We start from the raw sequence: 23,214 nt of genomic DNA on the forward strand, positions 1-23,214 counted from the left end.
AATCGAGCCGCAGTCGAGCACTTATCGGCTTCTTCGAAATACGGAGTCTCATGCTTTCCGGCCACTCAGTAATATTCGTGTTTTTAGCTTGAAGTTTTCCTAACGAAGGCAGAGGCCTGAGTCACCATGGTCATACGAAAACCTGGACTGCCAGCTGAAAATTTCCCGGTAACGCAACAAGAGCTCTACGCATGCAGCGGAAACACATTCATTGGTACTGGAGCACTTGGAATGGACGTATGACCAACACATGAGAATTTTCACCAACAGTTCGGTGGATATGGATCGCAGAGCAAGGACAGCAGTTTCATTTCATTTTCATTTTCATTTTATTTCCTTAAAGGCCCCATTGAAGGGGTATTACATAAGGGGTGGGTACATGCATACATAAAGAAATTGAAGGCCATATTTTTATTACAGGGGAAGATAATTTGTTACGGTGTTTAAAAATGTGCTAGGACAGGTTATGACTGGGATTTCGTTGGAAAGGCCGTTCCAGTCTGTTGCTGCACGAAAAAAGAATGAAGACGAAAAAGTGACAGTGCGTGCACGTGGGCGCGCGACTTGTTGCGGGTGACCGGTGCGGCTGGATATGCGTGCCGGGGGGAGAATGTATGGTGCTTTGCCAAGTGAGCTGTAAAAGAACTTGTGAAAAAGACAAAGACTAGCAATGCGGCGGCGAGACGCAAGCAATGATAAGCCAGATTCTGTTTTTAGTGCCGATATACTGATGTTGTAGGAGTACTTAGAATGAATAAATCTTGCAGCTCGATTTTGAAGCGATTCCAGTTGATTGATGAGATATACTTGATGAGGGTTCCAAATGGGGGATGCATATTCTAATTTCGCCCTGACGAGAGACTGATAGGCTAGTAATTTTACATGTTGGGGGGCGTGGCGCAAGTGGCGTTTTAAAAACCCGAGTGTTTTGTTAGCAGATGAAATGATGTTCATAATGTGCGTTTCCCAGGTTAAGTCACTGCAAAGGGTTACTCCGAGATATTTGTAGGAAGGAACTAATTCAAGGTTGACGTAAGCAATTTGGTACGAGAAAACAAGTGGATTTCTGCGGCGGTGGAAGGAGACAGTCTTACATTTGTTAGCGTTTAGTTCCATTAGCCAAAGGTTACACCATTCCTGTACACTTCGCAGGTCGTTTTGAAGGGACGTGTTATCGGAAACGCTGTTAATTTTACGATAAATTACACAGTCGTCTGCAAACATACGGATGTTAGAAGATACATGCATTGGTAGGTCATTAATGTAAATTAGAAATAGTAGTGGACCAAGGACTGACCCTTGGGGTACGCCTGAGGTTACAGGGGTAGAGTTAGATGCTTGATTGTTGACAAAGACTGATTGTGAACGGTTACTTAAGAATTCTTTAATCCATGCTAAGATATTGGTATTCAGATGTAATGAGGCAAGTTTTAGTAGTAGACGCTCATGAGGAACTTTGTCAAAAGCTTTGGCGAAATCTAGGAAGATGGCGTCAGTCTGGGAGTTAGAGTCAAGGTTTACATGCAGGTCGTGAACGAACATAGCTAGTTGCGTTTCGCAGGAAAAACCTTTCCTGAAGCCATGCTGCGCGGGATGAAAAAAATGGTTGGCATCAAGGAAGTCCATGATATGTGTGTAGATGATATGTTCAAGGATTTTGCAGGGTACACTGGTTAATGAGATGGGGCGATAATTTAATGGGGAGTGTTTGTTGCCTGATTTGTGAATTGGAACGACCTTTCCATGCTTCCAATCTGGAGGCAGCACGCCTGCTGAAACTGACTGTGTAAATAGAAGACAGAGATATGCTGCACAAATATATTTAGTGTTTTTTAGAAGTTTAGACGTAATGTCGTCCACATCAGCTGCCGATGAAAGTTTGATATTGTCTATGAGGGATGTAATGCCAGATGGAAAAAATGTAATAGGTGGCATGGTACATTGAAAGTTCGCATGAGGAATAGAAAATGACATTTCAGTTTCTTGTGTAAATACTGACGCAAAGGTTGTGTTAAACAAGTGAGCGCATTCAGCGTCGGTTAGGGAATCACCTGATTCATTTGATAAGGTAATAGTCCGCGTGTCGTGTAGGCTTAAGACTTGCCAGAATTTTTTTGGGTCGTTCTTAAGCATGTTCGGCACATCAGAATGAAAGAATGAGCGTTTGGCATGAAGTATGGCTTCCAGATAGGCAGTTTCAGCGGTTTTGTATTTTTTCCATGCGTCAGGGTTGTTACGGGACTTGGCTGCTCGGAAGAGACGTTTTTTCTTGTTTTCTAATCGCTTCAGTGCTTTATTGAACCAGGGTTGTGCTGAATTGGAATGAATGCTAATTTGGGGAATGTATTTGCCAACTAAGTTGTTTAGTTCCTCTTTGAAAATTTGCCAATTTTCACCCATGGTATGACAAGGAAAGGCACTTGCAAAACTGGGGTAAAATTGCGTTAGTTCATGATTAATTGCTTCATAATTGCCCTTGTCATACAAGCGAATAGTCTTTTTAACAGTCGGGGTGAATACGGGTTTAATTACGAAGTCGACATGAATGACTTTATGATCACTGATTTCGGGAAGATACGCGATGGATGACACGCTCTCAGGATTACTTGTTAAGACAAGGTCTAAAATATTTTGGCAGTTATCGGTGACACGGGTTGGTTCTGTGAGCACTTGAGATAAGTTAAAGTTGAGGCATACCTCAAGGAACTCGTTCGATTCCCTTGATGTAGCCGTTGGTGCAGGCCGGCTTGACCAATTGATATTAGGAAAATTAAAGTCTCCAAATAGAATTACATGCATGTTGGGGTGTTTGGTGGTTATTTCACTTAAGATATTATTCAGTTTGAAAGAGAAGTCCGGAGTACTGTGAGGGGGCCTATAGCAAACGCCAAGTAAAATCGAATAGGGTGCGGCATGGCATTTAAGCCATAGGATTTCAAGATCAGAGATAGTATTCACAGATGTACATGATATATTTTGGTCTACGGCGACAAGTACCCCTCCCCCCCTCGTGCCCTTGCGATCGTTTCGGAAGAGTTGAAAATTTGGTAGGTCAGCGAGCACTTCGCTGTCCGTTACATCTCCTGTAAGCCATGTTTCCGTTAATATTAGAAGGTTACTGCAAGATGACGAAACGAGATTAGAAATAATGTCACGTTTTGGGATGAAGCTCCGTATGTTAGTGAAAATAGCGGAAAGGAACAAGTTTGATTGCGCTGCGGGCCGAGGGTGGGAAGGCACATGCTGATGACTGGGCAATTGCTACGATATTTCCTTAACAGATTCTGTGGAATGGTCAAACACGTATCGTTTGGTACCTATATGTAATGTTTTGAAGCGGAGAGAGTAGGACGTTGATTTTGATTTAGCGAAAGCAATAAAGTTTTTACGAGCAATTCTGATGGCTTGAGGGAAATCTTCTCCGACGCTGAAATTGCTTCCCTTAAATTTAGGGCCATTAGAAAGTAGAGACTCTTTAGTTTTGAATTGATTAAATTTTACGATAAGTGGCCGAGCACGGCCTTCTGTATGGCGTCCAAGGCGATGCGCACGGTCAATATGGTTAGGATCAATGACGAAGTTCAAGTGTTCATTGCAGTGGCGGATGACGATTTTTTCAGATTCTGCAAATGTTTCTTTCGGGTTAGGATCGGAGATATTATAAAATATTAGATTATTACGGCGTGACCTGTTTTCGTTATCATCCATCTGTGTAGCAAGGCGTGCGATCTGACCTGCCATTTGGGTGGTATCTATTCTTATGGTATCAAGGTCAGTTCGTAGTGTTGAAATGGCTTTGTAATGCCTTTCTAAGTCAGTCATGCGTTTACTTAAATCTGATAGGGTTTTGTCTGTTGTTAGTAGCTTGTTTTTTAGATCTAGTACTTCGGTAATAAGTTTTGACTGGCCAGAAGCTAGGTTTCCTAATTCAGACATTACGTCTTGAATACCGGGAGGGCCAGGGTTAGTTTCTATATCACCCGACAAAAGCAGCAAAGACCCTATGACATGAACACATTCAATAACAATTGTAGCGCAGCACCATGGGCTCGGTAGCTGTATTAGGAAGTAGTTACTGGATTTTTTCCCGAAACAATGGTACGTTCTACTGACCTGCATGGCGAGATAGAGCGGATTAGTGGTCTGCGCTGAAGCACAGCCACCGAGCCCACAGAGCGCGGGGGATGACAGGGCCGGCTTTATAGCTGACGTAGGGGATGATGTTGCTGACGATGGTGCGTTCCATGGTGAATGAGGATCCAAAGAAGGTAGCGATGGCGCTGTTTTCCATGATGAATTGGTCGTGGCGGGAGCAGGCAAGGAGCCCGCGCCGGGTATGCTGGGCCAGATTTCTGGGATGGCTGTGGCTTGGGGGAAGGCCAGAATTGCGGGCACTAGAAGAAGTGCGGTGAGGAAACCGTGCACCTGCATGGCGAGATAGAGCGGATTAGTGGTCTGCGCTGAAGCACAGCCACCGAGCCCACAGAGCGCGGGGGATGACAGGGCCGGCTTTATAGCTGACGTAGGGGATGATGTTGCTGACGATGGTGCGTTCCACGGTGAATGAGGATCCAAAGAAGGTAGCGATGGCGCTGTTTTCCATGATGAATCGGTCGTGGCGGGAGCAGGCAAGGAGCCCGCGCCGGGTATGCTGGGCCAGATTTCTGGGATGGCTGTGGCTTGGGGGAAGGCCAGAATTGCGGGCACTAGAAGAAGTGCGGTGAGGAAACCGTGCACCTGCATGGCGAGATAGAGCGGATTAGTGGTCTGCGCTGAAGCACAGCCACCGAGCCCACAGTCACCGCCACCGAACCACCGAGTGTTCACAGTGAACCACAGCCACCGAACCACCGAGTGTTTGTGATTCCGCCCTTCAAGGTACCCTGGGCCGCCCTACTTGACTGTGTCGCCTCGTCAACAGCAGGCGAGCAGCCTTAAGCAGCCTTAAGGAAACTAAAATCTTGTCGGGTTCAGCAAGTTATAGTTCCGTCGGACAATTCAATATATGGGGTTTTACGTGCCAAAACCACTTTCTGATTATGAGGCACGCCGTAGTGGGGGACTCCGGAAATTTTGACCACCTGGGGTTCTTTAACGTGCACCTAAATCTAAGTACACGGGTGTTTTCGCATTTCGCCCCCATCGAAATGCGGCCGCCGTGGCCGGGATTCGATCCCGCGACCTCGTGCTCAGCAGCCTAACACCATAGCCACTGAGCAACCACGGCGGGTTTCCGTCGGACAGCAAGCGCACTCTGCAGTTGTTACAACAAGGCTTTGTAGTGGAGAAGTGCACAAAATGTTCTTTAGGCCTTCTTAAAGAACTTCGCAACCTTGCATTTACCATTAAGTTTCACTGGCTTCCGTCACATTTAAGCGTAGCGGGAAATTAGGCGGCTGATAGATTTGCTCAAAACGTTTTCTCAGGCCCACAAAAAAAAAAGGCTCCTAGAGATCCCCAACGTTGTCTAAGATAAGTCGTGACCAGTCATTTTCCCTTTCTGTGGTCGCCACCTCATCAGAGCTGTGTGACAAAGCGGCCGAGCCGGCCAGAGGCGTCCCTGCTGCATCGTACTATGGCATGGCTCTACAAGATCGGACTCATCGTGTCTCCGTTATGTGTGATTTGTAGGACTTTAGGTGACGTTGAGCACTATTTGTTGCACTGCTCCGGGCTTGCTTTAGAGCGCAACATTTTGTTTGACGCACTCCAGCGTCTAGGTTCTCCACATGCTGGCCTGAACAATATGGCATTTCTCCACGGTCACCAGGCATCCATAATTCAGCTGTCCCGACCCCTCATGGAGTATTTAAGTGATGAATTATCCAATGATTGCTAACGATTGGCAGGTTCACTTCAAGGAGTTGTGTCGGGGCAGTCGACGGTCGGCGCGGAACCATGCGCGCGATGAATCACGGGCTGCAGACTTCTGTCCTGTTCCCCTTCGCTGTGCGCGTCGTCTTTTTCACCAGTCTCGTACGGCGCTTCTGAACAGTCGTGAACTTTTCTGAAAGGAGGTGGCCGGGCGGAGCAGTTGCCGGCATGCCCTGAAAGGATAGATTCGCCCGCAGCCTACAACATCATCATCCTTCTCCTCAGTTACGTTTGCTCCTGATTTGTGACCACTCAGGTTTAGCTCTGACTACGAAAACTGACGAAACTGGTCCTAAGTCTGTGCCAAGCAGTTATTACCGCAAAAGGAGCTACCAGCGCTCCCTCTCTTATGAGCGGCCAGGTTGTGAAGGGAATCGGCGTTCAACCGCTGTTTAGATGTGGTTGGCGGAACAAAAGCAAAACACACATATACCGCGAAGTTCACAGATTTAATATGGTGCATTCTTGATGCATTCTGCATCCACATCATGATCTGCAATAACTTTCTGAAAGAAAACAGCAAATTTTGTACACCTTTTCAAAAATAACTTGTGAGTTTTTAAAAGGCTTTGGACATCATCTGTTTCTTTGCCTTATTTATATGTTTAATGCGCTTACCGGGGCATTTCACAAACCACAACAACACTGTTTTCGTTTTCGTTTTTTTTAATTTCTTTATTACGTAGTGGTGCTTAGCAGAGCGTTGTAGTAACTGGACATCCTTGCTACTTAACCTTCTACAGTTATAGCAAATGTTCATAGCCGAGAATTCAAAATCTTATTATTTTTTCCTCGCTTTTTCAAACATATCTTGCTTTAGTTAAACTATTGGCCCATGTGAAGCAAAAACTAAATTAAACAAATCTGTATTGCTTTGTTTACTGGTTACTTACTTCGGATAATCGTTGCCCAGGTGCTTAGTTTGTCCCTTTCGTTACTAAAGACTGGACGCGCCGGCTTTGTGCGTCAGCTGATTGCGTACCACCGGTATGCTAACCTCTTCTGACAAGAACATTCCTAAGGGCATAGCCGAATGTTATGACAAGTTCATGAAAAGGCCCCTGCAATGAGCCAGCCTTCTTTTCACTAATTGATGCTTGCTAAGGAGCTAGTTCCATTCTGCCAAAGCAAGGCCGGTAGGTCTTAATTGTTCGTAGAATGTTCCCTGTCACTGTCGTCTCTTCGTCGTGGACGCCTATCGCAGTTTTTCCGAGCGTGAAAAACACTTTGATGTAGCAGGTGTTGCGCAATAGAAAGCTGTATCGGGAGTTTTCCATGTCACTCTACAATTTTCTCATTGACACTTTTAATGTAATTATAATATTAGAGAAGTTGATTTATTAATTAATTAAGACTAATTATCTACTTAGGTGGAATGGAAAAAAATATTTGAGTATCTCCGAGTGACGGCAAACAAAATTACCTTGGTTCTGTCCAGCTACGTGGCATTCGCATATTTTTAAACTCTAGCTAAAGTTAGATGGGACACCCTGTATATATCCCCTTGCGTAATAACTGGGCGGTGTTACGTCGCAAAGCAGCAGCATAGCGCTCTGGGTGAGATGCCATAGTAGAGGTCCGTGGAATCATTCTGATCCCCTGACTCAGTGTTCGTTAACCCGCGTGTTAATCTGATAGAGCGAGCGCTTTTACTTTCTGCCGTCATGGGAATGCGGTCGCCACTAATCAACGCAGCGACCTTGTACTGTGCAGCAAAAATTTTCCTAATTCGTGAAACAACATGTTCAGATAAATGCCTGTAATCATATGTCCGCTGTAGTTACTGACTTAAGATATGAAAACGTTTCGGCTTTGATAAAGCGTTGGAAGTCGTGCCCCAGTAACTGAGGAAGAGGCAGACAAACGGATAGAATTGTGATTTCATTTAGCAGTCTTAGAGCAGAAAGAGTGAGGAATAACTTTTCATTTTCTCCCCCCCCTCCCCCCCTCCTTTTGTGCCCCGTTCTGGTTGCTGAGCGGAACTTTCAGTTTTAAAAAAAAAGCAATTAGTGAATAGCACCCAAAAATATGTGTGTGTTAGAAATGTCAAAAATACTTTCAGAACATTCGTCACCCAGAGCGGAACTAGTGGGGTTTTAAGGAAAAAACTACAACGGGCTTAAACATCGAGAGAGTGAAAAATTACCTTCGTTAGCATGTTGTTTTAGAGTATTTCACCTGACTTGAAAAGCTCACTGCTTCTCGTATTTTAAACACTTGTAAAATATTGTTTGCTCGCAGAAACGAACATTCCAATTAGTGCACATAGATAATGGTACACCGCGCAGATGGCTGCGAGTGTGTAGCCTCCTTGCTGCATGGAGATTCGTATGCACAACGACAGATGTTGTCACGCTGTTACGTTGTTCCCTGAAAGTACGGATGACACAAAAATCTCCCTTTTCGCTTATGTGTCATATCACGATGCAGGGCTTAAAACCACCATACAGCGTTCATCTTCGTGACAAGCGGCCAGAAAAGGCTAATTATAGAGGAGTGTCTGAAACGTCCTAAGCCCGACCAAAATCGAAATTGCCTAACAAGCTTTCTCTCTTTTCTTTTTTGTCCTAAGCACTGTAATAAATTTATAGCAAGACACACTAAGTATTCTGCGCTTACGGCGTCCCGTTTGTAAAAAATTGCTGTCATTATAGAATCATGTCATTTTAAGTACTGTACGTTTCTCTTTTCCGACTGACCTTACAAGATGCGGGTTTCTTGAGTTGCGCAGAATCAGCCTGCCGTCATAGCAGTGATTGTTCTTCGTTTTGCTTTTTTTAGCATCATAATTGTTTTTGTTTTTGTTATCACCAGCCCATTCAATTAATAGACTGGACCAATTTTACTTCCACCATGGAAGATGCTTGACGAGAGGGCGTGTCCTCTGGATTAGAGGAAACAATCAAGTCTGCAATACGAGGCGCCGCGCGCACGGTCACGGTTTCGTCGAAGCACACGGAATTGGATATAGAGTTGGAGCGACTTCGTGCGCTCCGTCGTCGTGCGGAGCGGCGTTACCGGCGTACAAAATCCATCGAAGACCTTAAGACAGTCAGACGACTACAAAAGAAAGTTCAACGTCGCATGGATAAATTGGCATCTCGACGTTGAACAATCTTTTGCCAGTCACTAGACCCCCGAAAGCCACCTTCCCACATCTGGACAACCATACGTGGTCTGCGTTCCCTCCCTGAACAACGCTTCCCATTCAAAGCGCTGGCGCTCTTCCAGAGGCGACTGGATGCTGATGTTGCAGAAGACTTTTGTGCAAGGATCGCTGGCCAAGCAACCGGTCCACGCTTTCCAGCCCCCAGTCACATCCCTGTTTCACGTGACTGCCGCATTGATCTTCCTTTCATAATGGAGGAACTAGAAGCGGTTCTTGCTCTATGCAAGCGTTCTTCATCCCCGGGACCAGACGGAATATCCTACCGCGCCTTGAACAACCTGAGTGATCGCGCACGGAGAGAACTCTTACATCTGTACAATGTATCTTGGCAAGATGGCGTGGTACCCGAAGAAAGGAAGACAAGCCGCTTGGTCCCTCTCCTGAAGCAAGGCAAGTCCCCACTTCAGCTCACCTCATACCGCCCAATAGCGCTGGCCAGCTGTGTGGGGAAAGGTAATGGAAAAAATGATCCTTACCCGCTTGGAGTGGTACCTGGAACACTACAACCTGTTACCGAATTGCATGGCTGGTTTTCGTCGAGATCGCTCATCAATAGACAGTGTTGCAGATCTCGCTACGTAGGTCCAGCATCAAAAGTCACGCAAGAGATTATCCGCAGCTTTGTTCTTGGATGTCAAGGGAGCATACGATAACGTATCTCGCGAGGCCATCCTCGATGCTCTTGAGATAGTTGGCCTAGGTGGTCGCGTTTTCCAGTGGATTTCTCACTACCTTTTTATGGGATCTTTGTGTGTACCGACGATGGTAAAACCACACGACACTACACCTACCGAGGTGTTCCTCAAGGCGGTGTACTAAGCCCTACCCTATTTAACCTCACACTCATTGGTCTCGTTGATCATCTGCCAGCAGCGATCAAGATATCAATGTACGCAGATGACATATGTATATGGACTTCAGGTGTGACACGTCCTCAGATACGTGCAAGACTTCAAAAAGCTGCTACTCTGACAGCTATATACCTACGCAACCAAGGTCATGAAATTTCGTCAGACAAATGTGCACTGATGGCATTCACTCGCAAACCGATGACACCCTACGCCATATCAATAAATGGCCAGATAATTTTTTGCGAGAAGACTCACAAATTCCTTGGAATAATCATTGATAGAGATCTCTCATGGAGCCCACATGTGACCTACTTGAAACAGCGTCTGACAGCAATCTCCCTGCTTTTCAAGTTTCTGGCTGGAAAGACTTGGGGAATGTCAGTGCATGCAATGTTGAAATTGTACAGGGCTCTTTTTCTGGGCTTCTTGAGATACAGTTTGCCCACACTGACCAACACTTGCCAAACAAATCTTCGTGCTCTACAGGCTATTCAAGCTCGCGCTCTCAGGGTTTGTCTTGGTTTGCCAAAATGCACATCGACAGTAGCGACTATTGCAATCGCCCGGGACCAACCCATACAAACACACATTGCTGTGGAAGTATTGAAAGTTCACATTAGGCACGTTGCCCGTGCCCGTTCCCACCATCTGGCAACACTAGCGTCAGAAAGGCCGCAGGCATCATTTTGTACTACAATTTCGGATTATTACACTTACCTTCCATCAGGCTTCACCCCCGCCACTAAGCCATCAATTCCTCCAACGCACACAAAAACGCACACAACGAACACAGTCCGCACTATCATCCACAAAGAACAAATGAATGATGACGCGCTCCTCCAAACACTTCAACAAAGATACATTGCTACAGGCCACCGACCGGAGTACAAAGAGTATCCACACGAGGAAGAAACACAATTGGACGGCGACATTACAGAGACAGAAGTGAGGGCAGCCCTACACGGCATAAGACGAAACACGGCGCCCGGAGCAGACGGCATTCACTATGCACTGCTACGCAACCTCGACGACCAGTCCATATGGCAACTCACTGCATACTACAACGACAATTGGCAAAACGGAACGCTTCCACAGGAATGGCGACACGCCGATATCACCTTAATTCCGAAACCCGGGAAACCACTGTCCCTCCAAAATCTCAGACCCATTTCCTTGACTTCGTGTATTGGCAAACTCTTCGAGCACGTAGTTCTAAATCGCCTCCAGCCTCACCTCAAAGCGAACCAATTCTTTCCCAATACCTTATTCGGCTATCGACCAGGTCTGTCTGCACAGGACATACTCCTACAACTTAAGGAGGATGTTGTGGATGGTCCAAGTAAAGCTCAAACAAGAGCCATTCTGGTGTTGGACCTCAAAGGAGCCTTCGATAACGTCTCACATGACCTCATTCTAAACAACCTTGCATTCTCCCGATGCGGATAGCGCATCTATGATTATGTCCGAGCCTTTTTATCTGACCGAACAGCCACCATCGGCCTAGGTGATATTCGGTCGGATATCATAAAACTTTCCGGCAGAGGGGCTCCCCAGGGTTCGGTTCTCTCACCCACCCTGTTCAACGTGGCGATGGCAAAGCTACCACCGCTCCTCGACAAACTTCCGAACGTGCAGCACGCCCTGTACGCCGATGATGTTACAATCTGGGTGACCACAGGGTCAGACGGCGCCATTCAAGACGCACTACAGGAATCCGTAAATATAGTTCAAGATTATGCAACAGCCGGAGTACTCACATGCGCAGCTGAGAAGTCGGAGCTCCTGCTTGTACTCAAAAAACGGAACAAGGCCGATATTCCACCAGCCATCACATTGCATCTCAATGGCAACGTTATTCCAAGGGTAGACAGACTACGTGTACTAGGACTTCACATACAACACAACGGGAAGGCCACACATACCCTACACGTGCTCCGCCAACAAGTTACCAAAATAACGCACATGATAAAGCGCATTAAAAACCGCCGACAAGGACTGAAAGAAAAAGACGTACTCCGAATCATGCAAGCCCTCATAATTAGCCGATTAACCTACCACCTCCCCTATCATAATCTGACTCAGACTGAGATGCACCCGATGGACACCCTCTTCCGTACGGCACTAAAGGCAGCGCTGGGACTACCCCAACATGCGTCTACGCAGCTCCTACTACAGCTGGGGGTGCACAACACCATCCGCGAACTAGTTGAAAGTCATTTTAACATCCAATTGCAACGTCTGCAACGAACAATGCAAGGGTGCCACATTCTATCCCGGCTAGGATACCGAATACCAAGAACACCACAACAGGAAAACCGCACACTTCTTCCGCTTAGCATTCGCAACAAAATTCACGTGGCCCCAATTCCCCGGAATATGCACCCTGACCGTCATAAAGGTCGACGAAAGGCAAGAGCACAAGCCCTGGCTCGCCTATTTGGCGATGACAAATCAAACACTGCAGTCCTATACACCGACGTGGCCCGCTACCCACAGAAACGCGCCCTATGTCTGGTCGTACTAGATAGTGCAGACATTCTGAGAGCTTCGGCCACGCTCAACACTGTGGACAGTGGCAGCGCGGAAAAGGCTGCTATTGCCCTAGCCATCGTACACGCTTCAACCATGCCGGCGCCGGATGGACCTATCACAGTGGTCACTGATTCTCAGACCGCCTGCAGGACTTTGGCACAAGGGAAGGTGACATCCTACACACACCGCATCCTTACATCATTACACCCCACAGCGTTACACAGGGTGCGTATCGTCTGGACACCTGGACACGCCTCTCTCCATGGTAATGAACGCGCTAATGCGGTAGCCCGAGAGCTCGCTAACCGGGCGCCATTGGAAGAGCTGTCCAACCCAGACGACGCACCGACAGAACCAATGAACTACACTGAAACTTTACAATATTACAGAGACACCAGGAGACACTTCCCTCCACCACATAATTCCCTTAATCGATAAGATGCCGTCGCGTGGCGACAGCTTCAAACTAATTCATTTCCCTGCCTCTTTCATCTTCACCTCTTCCACCCCACACACTATCCCTCATACTGTCCCTATTGTGGAGCAAAACCCACAGTATATCATTGCACCTGGGAGTGCCCACACCCTCCGGGCTACTCCCCCATTCTTTCACCTTCCCCTTCCTCCTGGGAGACTGCGCTGACCAGCTCAGACCCGCAAGAGCAGCGACGGCTGATCCGGCGGCGTATTTGGAAAATCCAGAAGGGACAACGCATGGCAACCGCAGCGCCACGCTATTGGCTGCCGCCTGCGGGGACGCGCCGTGGCGTCATGCCTAACAACGTACTCTCATCACCAGCGGTTTCGCGTAGCTTGTTGCGTGTCGTGGCCAACGCCGTGGCCAACGTTTTGTCGTGGCTAGCACGCAGACGCGGCTACGTGAAACTGGCGTAACTGTGTGCTGGCGCGGTCGCGAGCCGAGGGTGACGCGACTTTCCGTCCCATCCATCGAAGCGCCGTCTCCGCCCTGCCGATTGATAGGAATCGCGATCTACGCTGGTGCGACAATTTACGCTGCGAGGATCGCTGGGCGAAACCCATGCCGACAACCGATTGATAGGAATCGGGATCTACGCCGGTGCGACAGTTTACGCTGCGAGGATCGCTGGGCGAAAACCATGCTGACAAGATCGGAACCTGTGAGATGGAGTCGTATTCCACCACTACTACTAATGATACGCAGCGCGATGCCCTCAAGAGGAAACAAAACGCCCTTGCGATTACTGTGCTGCTCACGTCCTGTTAATGCAATTCGGCATACATCGACACGGCGTGCAAGCACTGAATAGTGTTTTAACGTATGTGCGCTGGCACAAAACGTTATAAACAGTCCCGAAAGAGCCTATATTGCATTGGATGTTAAAGTTCACCCTAGATATCAATAAATGTTGCAGGTATGTGCCAATTTCTTCACCTAATTGCAGAGAACTCTCTCGGGCCGTTATTGCATTTTTATGGCTTCCTCCATGTCCCAATATGCTGAATTTCAAGTACATTGAAGTTGTTGCAGATGCGAAATGCCACTTTTATGATGTATTTGGTTCGCCTGTTAAATATAGTTTAAAAAGTTCTGTTCAAAAAGAAATTCCCATCTTTTTACAACTTGGATAAACAATGTTAGAGGTGGAAAGCTGTATAAGTGAAAACTAATACTTTAATTTACTAGCACTGCTTTAAGTGAATTTCTAAAGCACAGCAATTTTGCTTGCCTTTTTCTGTTTTATAAATTAAAATGTACATCTTTGAAAGGCAGCCTGACCCTCTTTAAATTCGAAATATTGGGCACAGACTGGGAACACTGCTTTCCAATACACTTGCTGAAACTGCCTTATCAGAACACCCTAGTACACAATGCAGATCCATTAAGAAGTGACAAGACAGTTTGACAATTTTAATCATTGAAAGACTTAGCGAAACCTTTTTTGGGTTGTTTTTCCTTGCTTTCAGACACTGCACATTGCCCTTTAAGGCATGTTTTCAGCGTTTCTTTTTTTATGGGGAAGGCGTGTTAACATCTTTTACACCATGTCAATTATGTTGTGCCGTAATGTGTTCTTGGATGGAGTCTTGCCCTTTCATTCAGTACAATATAATGTAGTTTATTGTGTCATAGGCCATTATACATTTGAGTATGAGTGTAGCATTTTGCTAAGTTTTGCCTCTGTCACCCAAGCTTGCAAGTTTGCTACCCACTGCTGGTGACGTGTGACACATGTGACTTTTGTTCAATAAAAGGAAGTCTATCACTTATCCTGTGCACGGGTTGTCTTCTTGAATTGCAATTTGTTGTCTATATTAGTTCTTTTGTTGCATCTCAGATTAGGAATGGCTATCATAGTTGACATCATTTAACCATATTGCACAAATGTAGATATGTACTTGCAACATGTGGCCACCATAAGTATAAATAGAAGTTAATAATTCAAGAATAGTGCCTTTGAATGGCGGGACAGCCATGAAATGTAGCTACAAGGTACCGGCGCTGTAAGTAGCACTGTTTGTGCAGAATATAGTTGAACTCAACTACTTTCAAACATCACTGTTTTTGTCTGCATTTGTATAGCTCCAATTCCTGTGAACAACACAAATCTGGTGGAAGAGTGGCTTGCACCTGCAGTTGGACCCAATGAATAGCCAAATCTCTGCACGTTTTCATGTTATTAGCATATTATTAGAGGCGGTCATTCTTGTAGTAGCCTGTTTGCCCAGTGTAGAAGCCACTACGGGTGTCAGGATGTTGTACACATCTTCGGCTTTGCAGGGGACACAGCATCTGGCACATAGTTTGTCACAGGCCATGTCTTTGGGGCAAGTTGGGTTTACTCACTTGCAAAGGGAGAACCAAGCTTGTTGGATAAGAATTAAATCGCCTGTACACTCAGTGACCTTCATTTTGTGTGACATATATGGTTATTGCTACCCTTGCTTTATGCACTTCTTGTCCGACAGCAGTCTTGCTTTTGAAACACTCGGGACAGCTTTCAGCAAGCTGGACAGGAATAGCACTGAAAAACCAGCAGATGTTAATTGTCGCACTTGTCATGTGAAACTTCATACAGTATGATGAGGGCGGAAATTAATGAGGGTGTTCCACAAGGCCTTGTAGCGCATGTCATGAATTTGGAGCAACGTGATGTATAGCACTTTTCTGATCGCATACTATAGGTTCAGCAGGTGTGGCCATGGTTTAAGTGCAGTGCAAGGTCAAGAAAACAGATATCTATGAGCAGCACCCTGGTAAAGGAGACGCTGAGAAAACTAATGGGAAGCCTGTTGTACATCTAATTGACCAAGTTGCTGAATTATGGGGTTTTACGTGCCAAAACCACTTTCTGATTATGAGGCACGCCGTAATAGAGGACTCCGGAAATTTCCACCACCTGGGGTTCTTTAACGTGCACCTAAATCTAAGTACACGGGTGTTTTCGCATTTCGCCCCCATCGAAATGCGGCCACCGTGGCTGGGATTCGATCCCGTGACCTCGTGCTCAGCAGCCCAACACCATGCCACTGAGCAACCACGGCGGGTGACCAAGTTGCTGGCTTCATCAGGCAAAGGGTGATAAAGAGAAGGAAGTCATCAACACATCAGAATGTTTTTGCATATAGACACTGCTAAGGTTCTCAGGCACGCCAACAAGTCTTAGTGCGTAGGCTATGCATGACCAACTACATATGCCTTCTGTTTGGACAAAGAACTGCTCATTGTAACTGGATGAAGATGGAGTGGACAGAAATAAATGGCAGTTCCATTAATCTGGTTTCACTGGCATCAACACTGATTTGTAAGTGCGCATCGCCATACTCCACAATGCCTTCTTGGGTGACATCAACAAGGACCAGCTTGAGGCAAAGGGTAATAGACATCTTTACAAGCTAAAAATGCATGCATGCATGGAGAGCACTTTGTGTACAAAAAGTAGGCACTTCCACAGGAACTGGAAAAGGAACATATTATTGACAGTGGGCAAAGACAAGCTTCTCTGCTACTATACACCCAGCATTGTTGCCATGTAACGACATCTGAAACAATCCCTCTCAAAGAGGAAATCATCTTTGTGTATCCATAAAGAGGGTAGCAGGCAAAGCCCCTTCAACAATGATGCCAGCTTCAAAAGGCCCACTTGCACATCCTGAATGCTTCCTTCTTAGACTTTGCTGGGTGCAAGCACTCTACTGTCCAAATGTTGTCATTGAGAGCACTGTTCGTTTGGTTGCAATACAGTTCTGAAGTGATTGCAACAAATTTCCCTTCCTAGTTGGTCTGGAGGCCTACGGTGCTCATGAAGCAACACCATGAGATAAGCAAGGTGACAGGATGCCTCCAAGCCCTTGTTTGTTTATCACACTGTTTTGTTAGTAACAACCATGAGATCTGAGACCAACAAGCTCACGTTCGGCACTCTAATGGTTATTGTGGAGGATCCATAATAAAAAGCACAAAACAGAAAACTCAACAGAAAGGATAAGGCAACATTTAACACTTAGTATTGCTGCAGCCCACCCCCTTTTAGTCTGGTCATGCTACATTTTTTTCTATAGATAGGCATGAACTTATCCTGTGCGCAGCTTACTGCAGAGAGCATAGGTGATGTTCCCAATCGGTGTCCGATGTTTATATAGACTATGTGCTGGCTCAAAGAGGCTCGAAACACTGCAATGGAAGCTTCTAGTAGAAAAGGTACCTCGAAGAAAAAAAAACTGTGCTACAACCACCTTGGCAACATCTTGTCCTCTTAATAAAGATTGTGCTTCCGTATCAACTTCAGCCCTCCAGTTTAGAGTAAGTACCAGTGCACTTATGAACAACGAATCAGTTCTCAAAGAGCACGTGCAGTCCAGCCAGAAGCATAGGCATGAATCCGCATTGTGCTCCTGCATTGAAGGTGAATAATGCATTACAATATGGCGAATCTGCCTTAGTAAGCTTCCTGGCAATATGCATTTGTAATGTACAAAGAATTGTCAATAAAGCTTACCAAGAGCACAGATGCACTTGCAAATTATATCACAATTGAAAATAATGAGTAAACCTATGTGCCCTTTCCACTCTTATTATGCTTTACTGCACGATGCTACACCCCTGTATTGCGGTGTAGCAAGCTACGAAAGAAACGTTGCATAATTGAGCTTTTTAAGATTACCTTTTTCGCAATACTCCTATGTACTGCGGTGAAGCATACTAAAGGGGAAAGGGGCCATTGTCACCGGACATAAAAAGAGTTCTTTAATTATACACTCGCGCAACCGCCGCCTCTCAGGTCGCCTGAGTGGACATACTATGCTGGGTGATAGCGGTCCCCTCCCACTTTTAGTATCCTTCAGCGCGCAACTAAAATGTACTGCGGCGAAGAAGCAGTACATTTGTACTCCATGGGTGAATAAACAAATGGTTTTTACAACAGTACAGAAATAAACGCGCACCATGCATCAGTCTACCACATGGAAGAGGGTCGCAACAAAAGGTAGCTGATTCACACAGGCTGTGTAGCCCGCTTATCAGTCGTAAAGGCTATTATGGGAAATTCAAAATTTCAGACACACAGAAATATGTTTATATGTTTACGTTTATGTTTAAGACTGCCAGAACTTCCACAATAGGAAGTAATTTACAACACACAAATGCAAACAACACAGACATATGCCTTGTTTTCAACTCGGTCATCATGCAAATGACACATAGCACGGAAAAACGCGAACATGCTGTGTGTTAGCATCGTAAACTTCATACTAGGCAAGGAGCACACCACAATCCCGCGACAGCCGCTAATGAGACCAAAACGGGAGCACATATCTGTGAACGTGCAAATGGAGACCCCTAAGCCACTCTGCTCCTCCACCACCCCCCGCTGCACGGCTGCACCACTCGTTTCAAGCACAGCACACTTAATTGTGTACACAATCAGCGCTGAACAGTGCATGGGCGATCGACGCAGTCGCATTTACATGACTTGTAGCGAGCAGCACATCCCTCAATGTCCGTTAAGCAAAGTCGGACACGGCGACGCCACATCGCGGTTCGCAGAACTTCGCTGCCGAGGCGCTAGAAGCACGGGTCACAACGCAGATTCTGTACTGCCAGAGCTCACCGAGGCGAAAGTCGCACTGCCGCACCACCACTACTCGCGGCTTTCCGCCAAGTAACACAGAACCTACCACCAACACACAAGCAACGCAAGCACGATCACATAAGCAACGTCGAACAACGCACGGTCCGCGCGAGCCGGAGAACGAACATGCCGAGAACGAACACGCCACGGCGTCGCTCGGCGCCACCATCATGCCTTCTCAAAAACCGTAAACAATCCTGTCCCTAGGCACCTATTATCAGGTCACGTGAGGGATTTTTGTACGGAGAGCACCGGGAACGAGAGTTATCGCTTGGCGCCGTTGCTAGGAGTGACATCACGGCGTCCCGCAGGCTCGTAAGCCAATAGCGTGGTGCTGCGGTTGTCATGCGTTGTACCTTCTGGATATTCCAAATACGCGATCCGGCGGGCACGCGGAGTGGCGCGAGCCAATGGGGCCCTGAACTAAGGGCTCCACCCTGCGAGAAAGTCGCCCGAACTGATGATAAATAAGTGTTTTCTCTCTCTCTCTCTCTCTCTCTCTCCATGGTGTTTGGCTCGACCTACAGTGCACCTCACCATACCCGGAGTCAGGAAAAAATCTGAGCTGTCATCACGTGCTCTAAAACAACTAACTTTGCTCCTTTTGCACGAGAGGTACGCCGACCACGTACATATTTATACTCATGGATCGGCAACTCTCCAGTGGTCCTCTGGAGCCGTGGTTTTCCCAGCGAAAGCCACCACCATCAGTTTCAAGACATGTCACCCAACGACAGCAATAACTGCGGAACTTTCAGCTCTTCGCGCTGCACTTCGTCTCGTCAGCTAAGAACAACCTCGAAGATTGTCAATATTCAGTGACTCGAAGGCAGCACTGCAGTCTTTGCTATCAGCCCTGCGACGAGGACCACACGAACAGCTGGTATTCGAGATTGGAGAACTAATCCATAACTTGACTGAGAAAGGACACCACGTGACATTTCAGTGGCTTCCAAGTCACTGCGGCGTCATAGGGAACGAACACGCCGATAACGCTGCTCGGTCGGCTCTTCAAGGCGACGAAGAGGAGCCGATACCATTATCAAGGACAGATGCCGCTAGAAAGCTTCGAATGCTCAGCCGTGATATCACGTTCTCCTTGTGGAATGCAGGAAGTTTTCAAAACAATCGGCTGCAAAACCTATAGACTCTTCTCTACGCCTTTGTGTTCCAGCTGGACTCTGCCGTCGCGAAGCTACCCTGCTTTGTCGAATATCGCTAGGAGTGGCGTTCACCAAGTCTCTTGCTTTCCGAATCGGATGGGCCGACGACGCCTCGTGTGATGACTGTGGTGACGAGGAGACTCTTCAACACCTTCTCTGTGACTGTCCTCGCTATAATTTACAGAGACGATCGCTCGCAAATGCGATGGCGCACTTTGACCGAAGACCTCTAACAGAGGAACTTATTTTAAAATGCCGTCATCACAAGCCATCGCAGCAGAGGGCGACGAGAGCATTGTTGCAGTTTTTAAGGGCAACAGAATTGGACAAGCGGCTGTAGCATGAACAGATGGTTCATAGTGCTGCAAGTGTTACTGTGCTGTGCGGTGACAGTGACCGACTGTGATTGTATGTCTGTGCTCCTTTCTTTCTGTATCTCTACTTTGTTATCACTTTACCTCCCCCTCCCCTCTTTCCCCAGCGTAGGGTAGCAAACCGGATCTTCCACTCTGGTTAACCTCCCTGCCTTTCCCCTTCCCTCTGTCTCTCTCTTCTGTTATCACCAGCGACAATCCACTTAAAGCTTTGGAGAATGTCGGGAAATATTACTTCTCAATTTTATGCCGCGGGCTGTCCGTCAGTACCTCAATGCGATAAGCATGTAAGTGGGCTGACGCTGCTTAACACCTCGAGGATCTTGTCACAAGTTCTGTACAAAACTCTCGCAACAAAAATCTTGCATACTACTTCTCAGCAAAGGGCGATGACGGGCGGTGATAGATATCTGATGGACAGATGTAGTGCAGTGATGGATATCTGATTTAAGTTTTCGAAGCACGAGAAGAAATTCATAACAGGTCAAAGTTCCACGCGCTCTACATGTGATAGCACAAAATCGGCACCGCAGTTAGCCACGAATTGCATCTATAAATTTGATCCAATCGGTGCTGTCTTCAGATCTGGCGAAAAACAACATAGACATCGGACTGCGCTTTATGTTACTGTGGTAAGCATATGTGAGCAACGGACGCGTCCGCACAGCTTTCAGTTGAATATCTTCAACTTAAGAGATACAGTATGATGAACGTAATTCCACCCGTTATTCCTTTTTAAACCACTCTCCTTCATATTTGCCAAATATTTAGTGCGCACCACGTTTCCATCAAATGTTTAGCGTTATTATAGCTAGTAGATTTGCATCGACAAACCTTAAGCTGTGAGCCATAAATGCATCTGTAACGAGAAGAGAGAGAGAAAGCAAGGACAGGAAAGGCAGGGAGGTCAACCAGAAGAGCACCCGGTTTGCTACCCTATACTGAGGGCGGGGGAAAGGGGAATATGAAGATGAAGAAAGGCAGAGAGTAAGCACTGAGTGCCTGACACGAGGAACTGCCACGTAGTGTAACGAGGACAGGCTACACTCCGGCAAGCCGCCGTGGCGCCATAGTGGCTCTTGTTTTGCGCTGCTAAGCTCGAGGTCGCGGGATGAAATCCTGACCGCCGCGGTCGCATTTCGATGAGGGCGAACTGCAAAAGCACCCGTGTACCGTGTGTTGGGTGCACGTTAAAGAACCCTATAGGTGGTAAAAATTAACCCGAAGTCCACCCACTACGGCGTGCCTCATAATCATATCTTGGTTTTGGCATCTAATATCGCAGAATGAAGTACTTCTTCTTACACCCTGGCAAATATACTTTGAGCACGAACCTTAAACACCCTTACCTTGGCAAGCCAAGGCAATCTATCAGCCTCCGTATAACGACACGGAAAGCTTGCTGTTCCATCGCTACTCGCACTGTCAGGGCAAGGAGAGCATTTCCGTTTCAAAGGCTCTTTCTGATGCCCAGAAGACTGGCGTTTTTGACTTGCCAAGAATGCGCCGAATTCCTTCAGCAACCTGAGAGGAGTTTACCGAAGGAACCACAAATAACAGCACAAGGCAGCGCGCTGTACACGGAAGCCCTGGAGGCCACCCGCGATGTAAACGACACCGACGACCACAAAACACCGACTTTTCTCCATTCATCACCACCACTCGCACGAAGACACCTCAGTCTCTCTATCACACTTTTTTTCTCTCTCTCGATGTCCGCTCAGTGGGAGCACGCTGCGCGTCAGAACGTGAGGATCGGTTCGCTGACAAGCAGAAAAGCGGGCGAAGAAAAAGAACCACAATATTTCTGCGCCTCGCTCAAAGCCTTCGACAGAGGAGGGGGCGTCGCACGGGGGCTTTGGCGCGGTAGCGATGGAACCGCCAGCCTTGCGCACACACGGAACACGCTGCGCGACACGCTGTCATGTCACGCGGGTGCACGCAAGAGCGCCGCGCGGGAGACACAAAGGGGAGGGTGGTGCGGGCGCGCTTTGAATGCGTGCATATCCGTGAAGCTCGGCGGTGTCGTTGAAGCGGAACCACGCTGAGCACCCTTTTCGAATCTGACATGGCCCGAGCGGGCCTATTAAAAGAGAACCTCGGGCGAGGTTCGCAGCGCGCGCAAAAGGAAGCGCCGCACACCCGACCGCCTACGCTACTTCGTCGGGAGAATAGGAAAGAAAGCGTATAATACCGCATCCGCCGCGCGCTCATCTGAGCGTGCGTGAGCATACACGCAGTTCTCTGTGAACAACGCCGAGGTATGATCCTCGCAACAATGAAATTCCTTGCGTATGTAATACATCAATCGTTCTTTTTTCGTTTGTGTTCCCGGTCTTCTCCACCCCCCCTCCCCTTATACTTCACTCTTATACTCGTTGCTTTTATCTCTCGGTAACGCGTTTGATCTCTTCCACCAGCATAAACGAATACGGGTGGCAGAAGTGATCAGTTTCGGCTCATTGCGCGGGCGCGCTTCCGTGTATTTCGTCAAGCTGAATATTTGACCGAGCAGAGCTTGTCCCTGTCGACGTGCCACCACCACCTCTACCGCTCGTTTTTGACATTTGTGACATCAGACCCTCCGCTAAACGTGTGCGCGAATAGGGTTATACGTGGTCATACATCCACTCTTTCTTCCTCTTTTCCCTATGAGACTTTATTTCCTTTCCTTCGGCTTTAGATTCATCTTTATCAGTTATTGTCATCTCGCGCAGCGTTTTCCACTTCCACATTAATGTTTTTTTTCATTCCCAATACTATATTAGGTGCGAGTCAGAAAGCCACGAGCGGTACCTTGCCAATAGTTGTACTGAGCCAAACAGCGCTCATTTTCTTTGCTAACCTAAACATTACTTTATCTGCACACATTGTGTCATGCTTCTTTATCTGCACGTTTTGTCTTACGCAAGCTGTGTCATACGTATCTTGACGACACCAACTTGTAGGTGGTCAGCTTCATACCGCATGCCGCATGGTCCCAACTTATCTAGGAAGAGGTGTTTTTTCTTTCCTTTCTTTCTTTTTTTCCTTCAAAGCGGTCGCCTGATATCATCATGTCATAAATGATTCCACAGTTAAGAGGAAAAATAGAGAAAGTAAAACAAAGAAAGGTCAACCAGACGCACGTCTGTCTCGTTA

The 23,214-nt window shown here is 46.9% G+C and overlaps 1 protein-coding gene across 1 annotated transcript in view; it reads right to left on the reverse strand.

Moving 5' to 3' along the window:
- LOC135917540 (uncharacterized) overlaps positions 1 to 23,214 on the reverse strand; it is a 680,547-nt gene that overhangs the window by 586,607 nt on the left and 70,726 nt on the right. The window lies entirely within an intron of this gene.

The sequence above is a fragment of the Dermacentor albipictus genome, chromosome 1 (genome assembly GCF_038994185.2).
Source record: "Dermacentor albipictus isolate Rhodes 1998 colony chromosome 1, USDA_Dalb.pri_finalv2, whole genome shotgun sequence".
Lineage (NCBI taxonomy): Eukaryota > Metazoa > Arthropoda > Arachnida > Ixodida > Ixodidae > Dermacentor > Dermacentor albipictus.